At 48.1% G+C, this 15,774-nt stretch overlaps 1 pseudogene; it reads right to left on the reverse strand.

Annotated features, from left to right (window-relative positions):
* Positions 1-5,791: 5,791 nt before the first annotated feature.
* Positions 5,792-12,192, reverse strand: LOC115647264 (annotated as a pseudogene).
* Positions 12,193-15,774: the final 3,582 nt, after the last annotated feature.

Consider the following 15,774-nt stretch of genomic DNA (forward strand, 5'->3'; position numbering starts at 1 on the left):
AATTATCAAGGGTTGGGGGTGTTTTACTAACCTGTTGCAGACATGTGTAAGTGCTTGAGATTAAATAAAGTTTAACTTTAAGTGAAAGCACTCTCATGTTGTCCTGTTTGTGCCAGCCGTCTATCGGTTGGACAGCCATGGCTCCCCTGATTTATTTCCTGACACCTCCTCATATAGAGTAAGTTATCAAGAGCTTTGGCTTGAAAGAACCCCGGGTAACACCCTCACCTCCTGATCTATGCACTCCCCATCTGTGGCCCCAGAAAGTCGCGGGACCTCCTTGTCAACCTCCTCCTAGCACTGGCCATCTACAAGACCAAAGAGAGGAGTTGGCTGATGGGGTTTCCTGCAACTGTGGGGCCTATTTCCGATCCTCCGCCTGTTCATGCATCTGGGCAGAGTTCCTCTGGGTGGTGTCCGCTGGCTCCCTTGACACTTTCAAGGAGCAGTGGGTGCTCTCCAGGGTCCCTGTCAAGTTCCCTTAATTTAGCCCTGTGACCTCACTCCTGTTCCTGTTATATCTTTAGTTGTCCCCCATAATTAATTGAGATCTCAGACCTTGTGGATCCTCCCCTTAGGCTGGGGGAAGTCCTTTAGCAGTAGGCAGGCTTCCACCCACCCACTTCCAGGATCCCAACAGGACCACTCTCCTATAGCCATCTAGCCTGACCCTGTCATAAGATGCTATGAATACTTGTAAGTTGCTGCCCGCATTAGTCTCACGTGTAATGTTGGCATTCATGCTATAAGAAAATACACAAGTTTTGCTTTATAACTTTGAAAATGTTTGCTCTGAACTTGTTAACCCAGGCATGGAAATCGTCCCTGTCCCCTGCCCATCCAGAAGAACTATCAGATCAGATGGGCCCAGGAACATCGCAATACACAGGATTGGTTAATGACCCTATCACCTTGGAAGTGCTTTGTGAACTGAATGAAGGAAATAAAACAAAACCACAGGAATTTTTTCCATATCTCTCTTCACTGTTTGAACTCTGAGGGCATGTCTACACTTGCATCACTGCAGCGAGGCTCTGTGCCAATGGGATAGTGCTCTCCTGTCAGCGGAAAACTCCCACCCCCACAAGTGGCATAAGCTATGTTGGTGGGAGAAGTTCTTCTGCCGACACAGTACTGTGCACATAAGTTACACTGACACAAGTGCTAATGTCGCTCAGGGGGGTGGAGTATTCATGCCCCTGAGTGACATATGTTTTGCAACCATAGGCTGTAGTGTGGACATAGCCTTACAGGGCCAGAGAGTCTAAAAACCACAGGCCTGGAGTAATGTGGGTCAGAGAAAAGATGTGATGGCAGGTGAGGCTCCCAGTGGTGTGTGATGGGATGTTAGATGGGATGGGATCTGAGTTGCTACAGAGAATTCTTTCCTGGGTGCTGGCTGGTGAGTCTTGCCCACATGCTCAGGGTTTAGCTGATCGCCATATTTGGGGTCGGGAAGGAATTTTCCTCCAGGGCAGATTGGCAGAGGCCCTGGAGGTTTTTCACCTTCCTCTGCAGCGTGGGGCACGGGTCACTTGCTGGAGGATTGTCTGCATATTGAGGTCTTTAAACCACAATTTGAGGACTTCAGTAACTCAGACATAGGTTAGGGGTTTGTTCCAGGAGTGGGTGGGTGAGATTCTGTGGCCTGCATTGTGCAGGAGGTCAGACTATATCAGGGTCGGCATCCTATGGCACGCATGCCAAAGGCAGCACGCGAGCCAATTTTTAATGGCATGCCGGAGCCTGCTGGGACTCCAGCATGCCATTAAAAAATCCTGCCCAGCCCGGTCTGCAGGGGCAGGGAGCAGAAGCATAGCCGTGTGCACAGGGTGGGCAAATGGCCCCAGTCTCCGGACACGGCAAGCCGCGGGGTCCGCGCTCCCGGGCCGAGAGCAGCAAGCTGCCGGCCCCTCTCCCGGAGCCCTGCCGCCATGTGCAGCGCCCTGGGGGTTGGGGCTGCATGCTCCCGAGGGCAGCGTTTGGCTCCGCAGGGAGGAAGAAACACTCCCCCCTCCCCTGGAGCCATGCCGCCCTGCGCGCTCCCGCGGGGCAGCGTTTGGCTCCATGGGGAGGCAGACACGGTCCCCTCTCAACCGGAGTCCTGTTGCTGTGTGTGCAGTGCTCTGAGGGGCAGGGATGTGTGCTCCAGCAGAGCAGCATGTCTAGCTCTGTGTGGAGCCTCATGGTAAGGGGTCCGGGGTTGGATAAGGGGTGGGGGCAGTCGGGGACAAGGTGGGTTGGATGGGGAGGGTGGGTGGTTAGGGGCGGGGGTCTCTGGAGGGGGAACTCAGGGAGCAGAGGGGTTGGATGAGGCATGAGAGTCCCAGGGTCTGTCAGGGGGCAGGGGGTGGATAGGGGTATCATAACCTTAGTCCCAGATTTGGACCTTAGCGTCCAAAATATGGGGGTTAGCATGAAAACCTCCAAGCTTAGTTACCAGCTTGGACCTGGTACTTGCTGCCACCACCCAAAAAATTAGAGTGTTTTGGGGCACTCGGGTCCCCCTGAAAAACCTTCCCTGGGGACCCCAAGACCCAAATCCCTTGAGTCTTACAACAAAGGGAAATAATCCTTTTTCCCTTCCCCCCTCCAGGTGCTCCTGGAGAGATACACAGACACAAGCTCTGTGAATCCAAACAGAGTGACTCCCCCTCTCCGTTCCCAGTCCTGGAAACAAAAAGGACTTTCCTATTCACCCAGAGGGAATGCAAAATCAGGCTAGCAAATCCAACGCACACAGATTTCCCCTGATTTCTTCCTCCCATCAATTCCCTGGTGAGTACAGACTCAATTTCCCTGAAGTAAAGAAAAACTCCAACAGGTCTTAAAAGAAAGCTTTATAGGAAAAGAAAGAAAAAATACATACAAATGGTCTCTCTGTATTAAGGTGACACAACACAGGGTCGATTGCTTAAAAGAATATTGAATAAACAGCCTTATTCAAAAAGAATACAAATCAAAGCACTCCAGCACTTATATTCATGCAAATACCAAAGAAAAGAAACCATATAACTTACTATCTGATCTCTTTGTCCTTACACTTAGAAACAGAAGATTAGAAAACAGAACTACTCCAAAGCTCAGAGAAAGCAGGCAGCCAGAAAACAAAGACTCAGACACCAAATTCCCTCCACCCAAAGTTGGAAAAATCCGGTTTCCTGATTGGTCCTCTGGTCAGGTGCTTCAGGTGAAAGAGACATTAACCCTTAGCTATCTGTTTATGACATGGTCATTTCACAATTTTGAAAGAAATGTTCAAGAAAAGGGACCAGGAAGGGTGGGGGCTAGTTGAGGACCCCCCCCCCCCCGCCTTACTGAATTGGTAGTGGAACACTAAAGAATCAGTTTTTGAGGCAGACAACAAAGGGGAACAGAACAAGGGGCTTTTTGTCCTTTTTACAATGAGATGGGAGTATGAAGGGGGTTGGATCGATCCGGGGTTTGGAGAACTGGGTAAAGGGGAGCGCTCAGTCTGGTGGTGGGAGAGGAAGCTTTTAATAAAGCTTGTAACTTATTATTTGAATATTGGAGAGAGGCGAGTTTTGATTTTGTCCACCTATGATTTGCCTCTTGCCACCACTGCATGAAACAATTAACCTCTCCTTTAGCCAATTTAGTTTTAGGTTGGTTGAGTTTGTCCTTTAAGACGTCCAATCTTTGTTCCAAGATTTTAACAGTGGCCGCTGAGTTTTGGGATCCCCCTGAGTTAGCCTAAACCATTTTTCCAGAAATTTAAGGGAGTCTGGATCCTTTTTACAGGAGTCCGGACCCATCCTAAATATATAAAATGAGCCGGCGTTCATTTAGGGAACTGTCCCGACTTAGACGTCTGGTTACCAATACAGGAGGACATCACACACCAATCACACAAGAAGGAAATTCGGGTTCGTCAGAGCGATGCCCAGTGCAACACACAAAAGGAGCCCACAGGCTACTGCCTCAATTGCCCTTGCTTTCACACCAGGGGTTTTACCCAAAGTGCGGTGCGGCTGCGATTGTGCAGATTCCTCTCACTCAGACCGCGGGGACAGGAACCCCTTGGTCGGCCTATCCCCAGACGGAGATGGCACCCAGACTCAAAACACTCCATAAGAGGACAGATAGACACAGAAACAGGACAGTCCTCAGTCCGGACAAAACACAGAAATAATTACCTGACCAGATTCCTGATGTCAGATCCCGGGATCCCTACCAGAACAGAGTGGGAACCAACAGGTTCGATGGCATAGACCTCACTGTGGCTGTGCGCCTTTCCGCTCTAGTGGAGGACCGCTTGGGCCAAATGCCCAGGTGCCGGCTGCCACGGTCATCCTACAAAAATGGTCAGGAATCACACAGCCCTAGTGAAGATGGTTGCCATCTCGGTGGAACCTCCAAATTGTCAAAGTTAGAATCAGGACTCACAATTTCTCAGACCACTCTGTTTTATGTTTCAGGTTGGCAGGTTGCCTGTGGGCGAGGACTGGCCTGCCAACCTGAAACATATTCTCACCAGTAACTGCACACCACACCATAATAACTCTAGCTCAGGAACCAATCCATGCAACAAACCTCGATGCCAACTCTGCCCACATATCTACACCAGCGACACCATCACAGGACCTAACCAGATCAGCCACACCATCACCGGTTCATTCACCTGCACGTCCACCAATGTAATATACGCCATCATATGCCAGCAATGCCCCTCTGCTATCTACATCGGCCAAACTGGACAGTCGCTACGGAAAAGGATAAACGGACACAAATCAGATATTAGGAATGGCAATATACAAAAACCTGTAGGAGAACACTTCAACCTCCCTGGCCACACTATAGCAGACCTTAAGGTGGCCATTCTGCAGCAAAAAAACTTCAGGACCAGACTTCAAAGAGAAACTGCTGAGCTTCAGTTCATCTGCAAATTTGACACCATCAGCTCAGGATTAAACAAAGACTGTGAATGGCTTGCCAACTACAAAACCAGTTTCTCCTCCCTTGGTTTTCATACCTCAACTACTAGAACAGGGCCTTATCCTCCCTGATTGAACTAACCTCGTTATCTCTAGCTTGCCTGCATATATATATACCTGCCCTTGGAAATTTCCACTACATGCATCTGACGAAGTGGATATTCACCCATGAAAGCTCATGCTCCAAAACGTCTGTTAGTCTATAAGGTGCCACAGGATTCTTTGCTGCTTTTACAGATCCTGACTAACACAGCTACCCCTCTGATACTTGACACCCTTGGGAACAGTTAGGGTAAATAGCAGCAATTTGGAAATCAGTTAATGGAAGGGAGAACCTAATAGTTCCCAAAGTGGCATTTAACATAGTCCATTTAAATCCCGTCAAGGCTGATTTTCCTGTGGATTCATACCACAGCTGCTGATCATATACTTGAATGCCATCTTTAGATATGGAGATATTGGCAGTGTGAGCAGGGGTATACCGAATTAGGGTACAGGTTATATTGTTAGTTACTGGAATAGCCTCTGGCAAGTCCTGTGGGTATATATTTGGTTGTTTACTAGTGAGGCTACTAATTGGCTACAATTTAGAAAAAAATTATTTTCCCATACCCACCCCAAGTTCATTAAGGAGGAGAGGTTAAGGAACATTGAAAGTTTCATTTTCAGGTAGTTTTGACTAGCCTCCGCAAGCTATTCTTCGAGATTTCGTAGTCTTAATTTACTTAGCTGTTCAGCAGTGAGGCAGCAAGGGAGAGGTTACTAGCACAATCACCTTGCTTGGTTGGAGGCTTTATTATGTCCTCAGGTGGAGTTTTTTATCAAGGCTCAAAGGCTCAGTGGGTAGTGACAAACTTCCTTTTAGAGCACTCATCCGGCCGCTTGCAGATGAAATGTCTCTCTGAGTAGCACCTGGAGCAGCTGACCCCATATTCATCCAGGTAGGCGTGCTGCCCTTCTCCTCTGACCAGAAACAGGTTGTTGAATATGGTGCCGTTGGTCCACTTCCAGGGCTGGCCCTCGCCTTGTTTCCTTTGGAGGCCAATCCAGTGGTAAGGGACCCCTTTATAGCGCAGCATGAAATCCAGCTCCGGCAGGGAATCAATGGAAGCCAGAGAGGCGTTGAGGGAAGAGCAGTGGCTCTGGCTGTTGTTCCGGTTTCCTTCAGTCTCGGAGAAGGAACACTTTCCTCGGTATCCCACCCAGCCATCCAGGCACGCAACAGTGACGTAGGGTGGGCAGCCTGGGCAGGGGGGAGGCTTTCTGGCTGCCAGTGCAATTATGGTGATGATTAAAGTTGTGATGACGACAGTAACGATAACGGATTCGTTTATCTGTGATGCATTTTAGGCTGAAATCAACATTTCTTCCCCTTTCTTTCACTGGTCCGTGACCCGGCAACATTACGTCAGTCACCCCTTCACTGTAGACCCAGTTCTCTGGTTTCAGCGAGTGGCAGAGCTACTGTATATAAAAAGACCTAACACATTTCATTAGTGCCTGGCAATAATTAAGCATTGTGTCATCTATTAAATGAACGTCCATCTGAGTCAAAGCCAGCAGGGCACTGTTGGTGGAAGTGGTCACTGTTGCTATTCACAGGTATGCCAAAGTTTTACAACAGGTTTGGCGTCTGCCTTTTCATAGGGAAATACATTACTAAAACTAACACATACTTATAAAAACAGCATTTTGGCATATTTATAAAGTCAATTTGAATATTTACAAAGGGTCCCCATAGAGTGAGGTGAGCTGTCAGTCTAGTCCGGACTGGCTTTTTACTGTTGTGTGCCAGACAAATAGGGCAAGAATTACAATATCGTTGAGCCATGATTGAAAATTTTGGGGCATCCCTTTGGCAACATGACCATTAATTGCACAGAGCCACCTTAAGGCTTAGTGTGGAGTACTTACTACAGTTTTTATTTGCTATTTGTTACCAAAATAGATTTTAAATTTTTTACCATTTCTTTGGCCTTGACTGCCCTGTTGCAGCCACAACTTTGGATTATTTTCTTGTTTAGTTTTGTGTTCTAGTAAAAGTATATAACAACACCAATTATTATAAGACAAAAATTATATGCACCAAGAGTTTGTACTTAGTTTTACTACTTAATTTTCTTTAATAACCACAGAGTTAACTTTTTTTTTCTCAGCTTCCTTAAACCACGATTGCCATTTGTTTGGGACCGATCCTTTTTTTTTTTGGAATTATTTTTTATGGGCACAAGCATTGTTTTACTACCAATTTGGCAAGGAGAGTGGGCTTTTTGACTAAATCCCCTTTTTTTTATTTATGCACAGTGATTTACAACACACATTACATTTAGATGCATTTTGTTTAATAATTAACATTTTTTTTATCTCTGGTTTTTGAGGCAATAACAACCCCTTAGCACCGGTACATTATAAAAGAGAATAATAACAGGGCTACAAACAACAAATAAAACAGGGAGAACAACAACATAAACAGCACAATAAAATTCCTTTCTCGGTATAGTTTGAGAGAGGGTTTCACTATATTTTGGGAAATGGTCTTGCTGGGTTCAGGCAAATTTTAGCCAGCTGAGCAGACCCAATGTGCCCAACCTGGTCAGCATGATCGGCTCACAATGCCCACAGGGAGGGAGAGACCTTAACCAGCAGTTCCTGTTGCAACGAGGAAGGGCTGGAGTCAGTGTCCCCCACGGGAGCTTGCTTCTCCTGCAATAGAGCTAAAACTTCGTTCTGCACAGGATCAGGCACCTCCAGAAACACCCCGTCAGCGGAGCAGAAAATGGTACGGTTTAATTTACACAGCAAATTCTTTTCCAACAGGTTGACAGGAGAACATGGACTACGGAGAAGCGCAAGCTGAGCCGAAAGGGGACCAACAGAGACAGAAAGTGGGGATGAGACAGGGTGGGGAATAGGAATATTACCCACCCCTATTGCGGCTGCAGCCTTTGAAGAGGCGTATAGACGGAAATTCCTGAGCCCTTAGGGTGGAACGTGAGGCTCTAGTATCTATTAAGCATAGGGTAGCAATGCCATTTATTAAGCATGAGACTATAGGGCTGGTTTGATCGACTGGCAGGAGTGGGGCGATGACGCTAGCAGTCTCCTGGCTCTCCTAGCAATTAGGCGAAGGCGGGGGTGGATTAGGGAAAGACTGACAACTAAGGACAGGGGCTTGGTTTGAGACTCCTCCAGGACGCGGAAAACGCTGAGGAGAACACGTGGGACAGTTCCTTATATGGTGGCCTTCCTGTTTACAGTAGGCGCAGCTTTTCTATGAGGGCGTTCGGTTTTCCAGTGCCCTTCTTGCCCACACGAAAAGCAGGCACAGGGTTTGGGTGGGGGCTTATCCCAGGCAAGGGCTTCCCCTCTGCCGTCCCCAGTACTAGGTTTTGTTTGGGTAAACTTTTACTAGTGTCCTGCATAGTTTGAATTTGCAGGGCCATAAGCTTAGACTCTGTCTCATCCTTTTTTTTCTTTTCCAACTGCCTATGAAAATGTTGTGCCGCAGCTAAGATACCTTCTAAGTCTTTTCCTTCCCAATTCACAAGAGTAACCTTTAGTTGCTCGCTAACCTTAGGCAGAAGGCCCTGCACAAAAGCAGCCACCACAGCTTGTTTGGCGGTACCCTCTGCATCATCTATCCCCGAATACCATTCAAACACTTGTTTTAAACGTTCCATATAATCAGCATGGTTTTTTTTCCCTTAGCTTGCTTACAGGCATTTATCTTTGTCCAATCAGTTTTCTTGGGGCAGACTGAAAGGACTTCCCTAACCAAATCATCCCTGTGCTATTATAGCCCGCCAGGGTCAAGACTTTCCTCGGTATTTGGCCAATTTGCCTTTTGAAAAAGGCGATTAAGTGTTTCCTTGGGCAACACTGCCCTCAGGAGCTGATCCATATCAGCCCATGAAGGGTTATAACACCGAATAAGCATGCTTAACTGTTCTTGAAATTTAACTGGGTCCTCTCTAATTTTTTGGGGGGGAATTTATCAACTAAATTATATAAGTCTCCCGGTGACTAGGGGGCGTGTACAGTTACCAATCCCTGAGGACCTGGTAACTCCCGCAAGGGAAACAATCCACCCTCTGGTTGTGCTTGCCTTGCAAGGGACTGAAGCTGGGTATGGTGGGCAGGAGGCGAATTATTACAACCCTGCCCCTTAGGTGATGATGTTACGATGCCCTTTATAATAGATAGTCTGCGGGATAGGTGTCGCAACGCTGACTCTTCCCCCCCGGGCTTTGATTTATATCGCTTCCTGATCCCTTAATTTCACATATCAGTTTGTCCATTTCTAAGGATAGGTCAGCTATTTCTCTTATTTGCTTGGGTGTCAAGCCCGAGGTTTTGGACTACTCAGAGGCTGAGGATGAATCCAGGGAGGTTTCTAGTGAGGAGGAATGGGATTGTTCCTCTGGGGACTGGGACCTAACAGAAGTTCCTGCTTGTCATCCCGGGGAGGTGTCTCGGGATCCCGGAGGGTCACTTCCTGACGGGTTATATGGGAGAGGGGTAGGCCATTGTCTGCATTCCACAAACAAGTCAATTAGGTCACTAGATGGAGCTGAAGGCACAGGTTTTGGGGCCGGAGCCGTTGGGCACGGCCTCAAGGGATAAAGGGGAGTTGGGCCAGCTTTAGGTTGGCCCAACATGTTTTGAGCTAGTACTAATTTCCCCTGTATCTCCTTTAATTGAACTTTTAGTTTCTCCTGGGTGTCCTTAAGACCCCTTACTTGCGATTCTTGACGTCGCTTTCCCATTTTATTATGCCATTCAAAATATGCCTCAAATTGATCTTGCTGTACGGCGTTGACAAGAAGTGTACCCTGTAGATACACAATCCTGTCAAAGTCGAAATTTCATTTTAGGGGAAATTGCAATATTGGATTATTTCTGGTATACTAGTTCCATTTCTGTAAATATTTACATGTCGATGGACTATAACGTACATACATATATGCAGCAGGCGTGCCTTTAGGTGGGACTGGAATACCTTTTGATCCACCAGTCCTCATTCTTACTTCAGCCCACTTTCACTCTAGCCACACACACAAGGGAATGCTTACTTGGATTGCCACAGTTCTAACACCAATGGCCTCTTTCCTGCCCTTGGCAGGGGCAAAGGGGTAGGTTTCCGTGGGGACGCACCACGACGATGGAGACCTACAGGGAAAGTGGTGAAGTGGGGTGGGCCTTCTCAGGGACTTTTACCCTAACAGAATGCCCGTGATCCCCACACACCTTTCGTCAGCTCAGAGCACCAGCCTTTAAGCCAACGGTGCCTCTGCAGGTATCGGGTCGGCGGTGCGGTTTCCCGGGGCTCCCTTCCTCTCTGAGAAGGGAAGGGAGCTTATCGCTCCCGGGGAGCAAAGAAAGGGACCCCGCGGTCCTTAAAGGACAGTACTTGGGGAGCGGTCACAGGGTCATAGGTTATGGAAGGGGAAGGGAAAAGGGATGGGGAAACATGCATGCACCTCAGCTGGGTAGCCACTTACCAAGGCCTGCCAGCTGGGAAGCTTCACAGTCTCTCCAAGCTCAGCTGTGGGGCTTGCTTTGAGACACTCCCGGTTACGAGCTTTCACTTTGCAGGAGACTCGGGGCATCTTCCCACAACTGTCACTCACACTGGCCGCTCGGCCCTCACACACACAGGCACATTCTTGACATAGTGGTCAAGGCAAGAAAACTCAAAACCCGGGACCCCACCAATCCTGGTAGGAAGGGGACCCCCGATCAACTCCCAGGGCGTATTAGCCCAAGAGCAGATCAGGACTCTCCGGACCAAAAGGAGCGCAGTCTATGGGCTGCCGGCTACCACAACGTTACCTTTACTGACGTTTCCCTGGGGGGAACAGCCAGGTCCCAGATCGGTATCTGGACCTACCAAGATCCCTGAAAGGGCGTCAGGCCTGTCTGACAGATAAAAGTTTGAATCCAGCTTGTGACTTACCCCAGCCAGAGCCTACGGACCAGTCCCCTCCCAGATCACAATAGAGATTTCAAAAGCTTATCTAACGAGATGGGGGGGTGGTGGTTATGTTCCCTCACAGTGTTATAGAGGGTGGACAATTTATGAGTTTACCCTGTATAAGCTTTATATACAGTAAAATGGATTTATTTGGAGTTTGGATCCCATTGGGAGTTGGGCATCTGAGTATTAAAGACAGGAACACTTCTGTAAGCTGCTTTCAGTTAAGTCTGCAGCTTTGGGGCACGTGGTTCAGACCCTGGGTCTGTGTTGGAGCAGATGGGCTTGTCTAGCTCAAAAAGACCCAGGGCTGGAGTCCCGAGTTGGCAGGGAAAGCAGGGGCAGAAGTAGTCTTGGCACATCAATTGGCAGCCCCAAAGGGGTTTCTGTGATCCAACCCCTCACAGATTGGTCCATCAATGGCTATTAGCCAAGATGGTCAAGGATCCAACGCTATTCTCTGGGTGTCCCTAAACCTCTGACTGCCAGAAGCTGGGACTGGACGACAGGGGATGGATCACTTGATAATTGCCCTGTTCTCTTCATTCCCTCTGGGGCACCTGGCATTGGCCATTGTCACAAGACAGGATACTGAGTTAGGTGGACCACTGGTCTGACCCAATAGGGCCACGCGTATGTTCTTAGGTTACTAAATGCCAAGGAGGGGATGTTTAGAGTCTGTTGGTTGGTGGGTGGGGATGTGAGAGAGCAACCACCCTGAGAAAAGATCAGGAGAAAATAAACCTTCCCAGCTGGGCAGCGGGTAGTTTCATGTAATCAGGAACATGAGGCTCATTCCCCACTCTGGCACTTCGAGTGCAGAAGGTGGGGGCCTGCAAAGACTTTTAAAGAATTAATACTGGCCACTCCAGGCTTGTATTAAACTCCCAAGATTACAGATCCCCCTGGCCTTGGGTGATAGTGCTGCCACCATCCAAATGCCAAAACCCTTTTGAGAGCCCAGGAAGGCGCACTTGGGAATTCCTTCCTGTAGGGCAGTTGTTCTCAACCTGGGGTCCGGGACCCACTACGGAGCCTTGAGCAGGTTTCAGGGGGGCATTAGACTCGCTGGGCCCAGGGCAGAAAGCCAAATCCCCACCGCATGGGGTTGAAGCCCAGGTCCCTGAGCCCCCCCACCCAGGGCTGAAGCTGAAGCCTGAGCAATGTAGCTTCGTGGGGGCCCCTGTCGTGTGGGTCCCCAAGCAACTGCCCTGCTTGCTACCCCCTAACACCGGCCGTGGCTTTTATATGCAGAAAACCGGTTGTTGTGGCACAGGTGGACTGTGGAGTTTTTATAGCGTGTTGGAGGGGGCATCAGAAAGAAAAAGGTTGAGCACCTCTGGTGTAGGGTACCCTCAAACTCTTTCACCTCTCCTCGGGGAAGAGCAGAGAAAGAAAAGAGAAAAAGAAATCAGCTGTTGCCACCAGCTGAACCTGGAATGCTTTGTTCCTCTTAGAAGCTAACTGAGTAACATGTGCACAGGCCTCTTTACCTCCTAAGATACAGGAATCCAACCATGTTCTTAAAAAAGATACTTTATATTTTAAAAAAAGAATGACAGTTCATCTGGGAAATCAGACTGTTGCTAGATTTTAAAGAGCAACTGAAAAGGATTAAACACCAGAAATGGCTCCCTCGGGGTCCAGTGTAAAGGTTACAAAAGAAAACAGAAGCACCTGTGTTTAGCACAGAGGAATCCACAAGCCCAAAATAAAGAGATAAATCTGGTCACGTCTAACTAAACATTTCCTGTTCTACTTACAGATCTGTAGTTCCAAATGAGGAATTCTAGGTGTGAATGCTGAGGAATTTTCATACCTGGCCCAAGCTACTTACAGCAGACCTGCTGACTCTATCTCTCCAGCCAAGAGAATAACACCACAGACCCAGAGGGGAAGTTTTTTTTCCAATTTTAAAAATTTCTAGTCTTCCCATTAGTTCTTTTGGCCAGGTGCCAACTCACTTCCTCTTACCTAAGCATTTCAGTGAGACTTTTTAACCTTTTACAGGTAAGGCAACTAGAGAATAGCTACTAAGAAGGATTTTTATAGCTAACTGACTGGTTGGGTGTCCATAAAAGGTGCTAATGTTGGGTCTAAACTTTTGGTGAACTTTGGAGCCAAAAAACACCCAGACTGGCCGTCTCTGCATAATCCTTTCTGAACCTTTTTTGAACAAAGCACTGACCTGCAAACTACTCATGACACCCCCTTCCTCAAGTAGCCATTAGCCTTTATCTCTATGCATTTACTTGTTAAACTTGCTCTTCCTGTAAAATCTTGATTGATTATGCATGACCATTATCTTTTGTTAATCACTTTGTTTACTTCTGTGTATAAATATTGATGCCCACCCCTAATAAAGGGGCCACACTTATTCTAAAGCTTTTGGGGTAGTGTGTGCCCGTTGATCAACGCATTTGTGTCTGGTCTCTGACAGAATTGTGGGCCCATATTCCAACTCCGCAGCAACCTCGGGTGTTGGAGAGGTGAGTGAGGACTTGCTTTATTACCTAACAATTTGGGGGCTCGTCCGGGATTCCTTCTGGTGCGGTACCTCTGTCCAGTGGTCAGACCACTCATATATGAATTGGCAAGGCGCCACAGGAGATTTCTCCTAGCCAATTCAATATTGAGGGGTCGTGTATTGGACAGCAGGGTAAACGCCAGTTGGAGGGCTCCTGTCAGACACCATGGGTCAAGGGACTAGCGTGCCTCTTGAGAGTCCGTTGGGGATTGTAAATAAGTTATGAAATGAAGGAAAACTCCCAGTACAGACAGGAATGTCTAGGAAGAAGTTGTACACACTATGTGTAAGGAATTGGACTGGGTATACCGCGGTATTGGCCGACTCGGAGATGAGGTGGCCTTCGTATGGCTCTTTCGAGCAGGCTGCCTTAAGAGGAGTAAAGAGCCAGATCGAAAAAGACCATCCGGGACAGTTATGTTACTGGTTTTGTTGGGACACAGCAGCAGAGCTGTGGAAATCTTTAAAAATTATGGCAGTCAGGTACTCTCCCGAGAGTGAACCCCCTCCAGGTTATTTCGATGAAGGGTGTAGACCACGGCGTGTTTTGACTCGTCAGCTGGTCCCCTCTGCACCTGCCCCTATTCCTCCGCAGGGGAACTCTCTCCTTGTAGCAGAGGGGAATCTGCAGGATCCCAGATTGGAATTTGTGCAGAAGGATGAGGAGGAATTGGAGGGGCCAACCTCGGGAGGAGTAGTTACTAGGCTTAGGTCCAAGCAGGTACAGCAGGGTGCATGCCCCCCCCCTGAGGATAGCCTAGAGGATGTCTCTGTCAAATCTCTTGCGAATAATAAAAGTATGGTTATAGAGATGCCTTTACAGGTGCACGATCAACCTTATATGAGCAATGATGGACGATTGCAACATGCTAGTATTGTGGAATATAAAGGATGGCTAGAATGGGATTTGAAAGAGTGGGGACAGTTGTCAGGGTCTTTTGGGGAAAATCCCCGAAAGATCATAGAACTTCTAGAAAGATTGTTTTTAAGTTATAATCCTACTTATACGGATGTGGATCAGTTGTTAAGTAGAGTTTTGACTGGAGAAGAACGTAGTAGATTGTGGATGGCAGAAAGGACATGGGGAGATAGCAATGCAGCTAATGTTACTTGGATGGATAGGCGGGATCTGGCCGCTGGCTGGAATCCCCTAGACTGGACTCAGCTAAGGCTGACTCAGCTGCGAACAGATAGAGAGCGATTGTTAGAGAGACTCAAGGAAATGGCTCGCCGCTCGCCTAATCAGGCTAAGTTCATGCAGATTCGGCAGGAATCTGATGAGCCGCCCAGAAAGTTCTGGTCGAGGCTATTGGAGGGGGCCCGAATGTTCACTCAGATGGATCCTGAGAGAGAAGCAGACCACCCTACTCTTATTTCATTTTTTGTGAATCAGTCGGTGCCCCCTGTAAGGGATTACTTCTTAAAGTTTCGCCCTGGTTGGGGAGGTGAGTCAGTCACTTCAGTGTTGGAAGTAGCTGATTTTGCCTGGGAGAAAGAAAGGGAAAGTAGTAAAAAGAAAGAGAAAAAGGAAGAATATAAGCTGATGGCTTTAGCTTTTCACGGTGGTGTTCGAGGCAAAGGCCGTGGCCGTGGCAGGGGATTCCAGGGTGCCCGGGGAAGAGGGTCCTGGCGACCCCAGCCATCAGGAAATTGTTTTCAGTGCGGACAGCCTGGTCACTTTAAACGTGAATGCCCCTGGGGACGCCCAGAAGGTCTGGCTGCATCCGCAGATGCTTACACAAGTGAGGAATACACCCCTGCACCACCAGCTCAGCCCATCCCCCAGGCCTGGATCAACTATGGAAAACAGCAGCAGCCGCAGCAAACTCAGCCTCCTCAATGACGGTACCCCGGGGGCGAAGGCAAACAATGTGATGGTCTTATTTCCTTAATGTCTTTAGCCGGCTCCTTTCTCACTTTCTCTCCTCCCAGCGAAGAGCCTCGTTTAACCCTTTCAGTCCAGGGACTGCCTGTCTCTTTCCTCATTGATACTGGGGCTACTTTCTCTCTTTTAAATCATGCCCCCTCTCCCTGGCTATCCTCTGAGGTTAAAACTGCGACTGGGGTGGAGGGCAACCCACAGTCTCTGGGACTCACTTTGCCTTTGAATGTTATTTATGCTGATAAATGTTTTTCTCACCGTTTTCTTTTTTCCCCAGCTTGTCCGATCCCTTTGATGGGCCGGGATTTACTCTGTAAGCTTGAGGCTACTTTAACCTGCACTCCTGAAGGGGTAGGATTATTGATGACAGTGTTAGGGGATTCGGCCCCTACTCAGGGTAATTGGGAAACACCCCCCTCTCTCTCCCCTGACCTCA

This window comes from Gopherus evgoodei, chromosome 2 (genome assembly GCF_007399415.2).
Source record: "Gopherus evgoodei ecotype Sinaloan lineage chromosome 2, rGopEvg1_v1.p, whole genome shotgun sequence".
NCBI classification, from domain to species: Eukaryota; Metazoa; Chordata; order Testudines; family Testudinidae; genus Gopherus; species Gopherus evgoodei.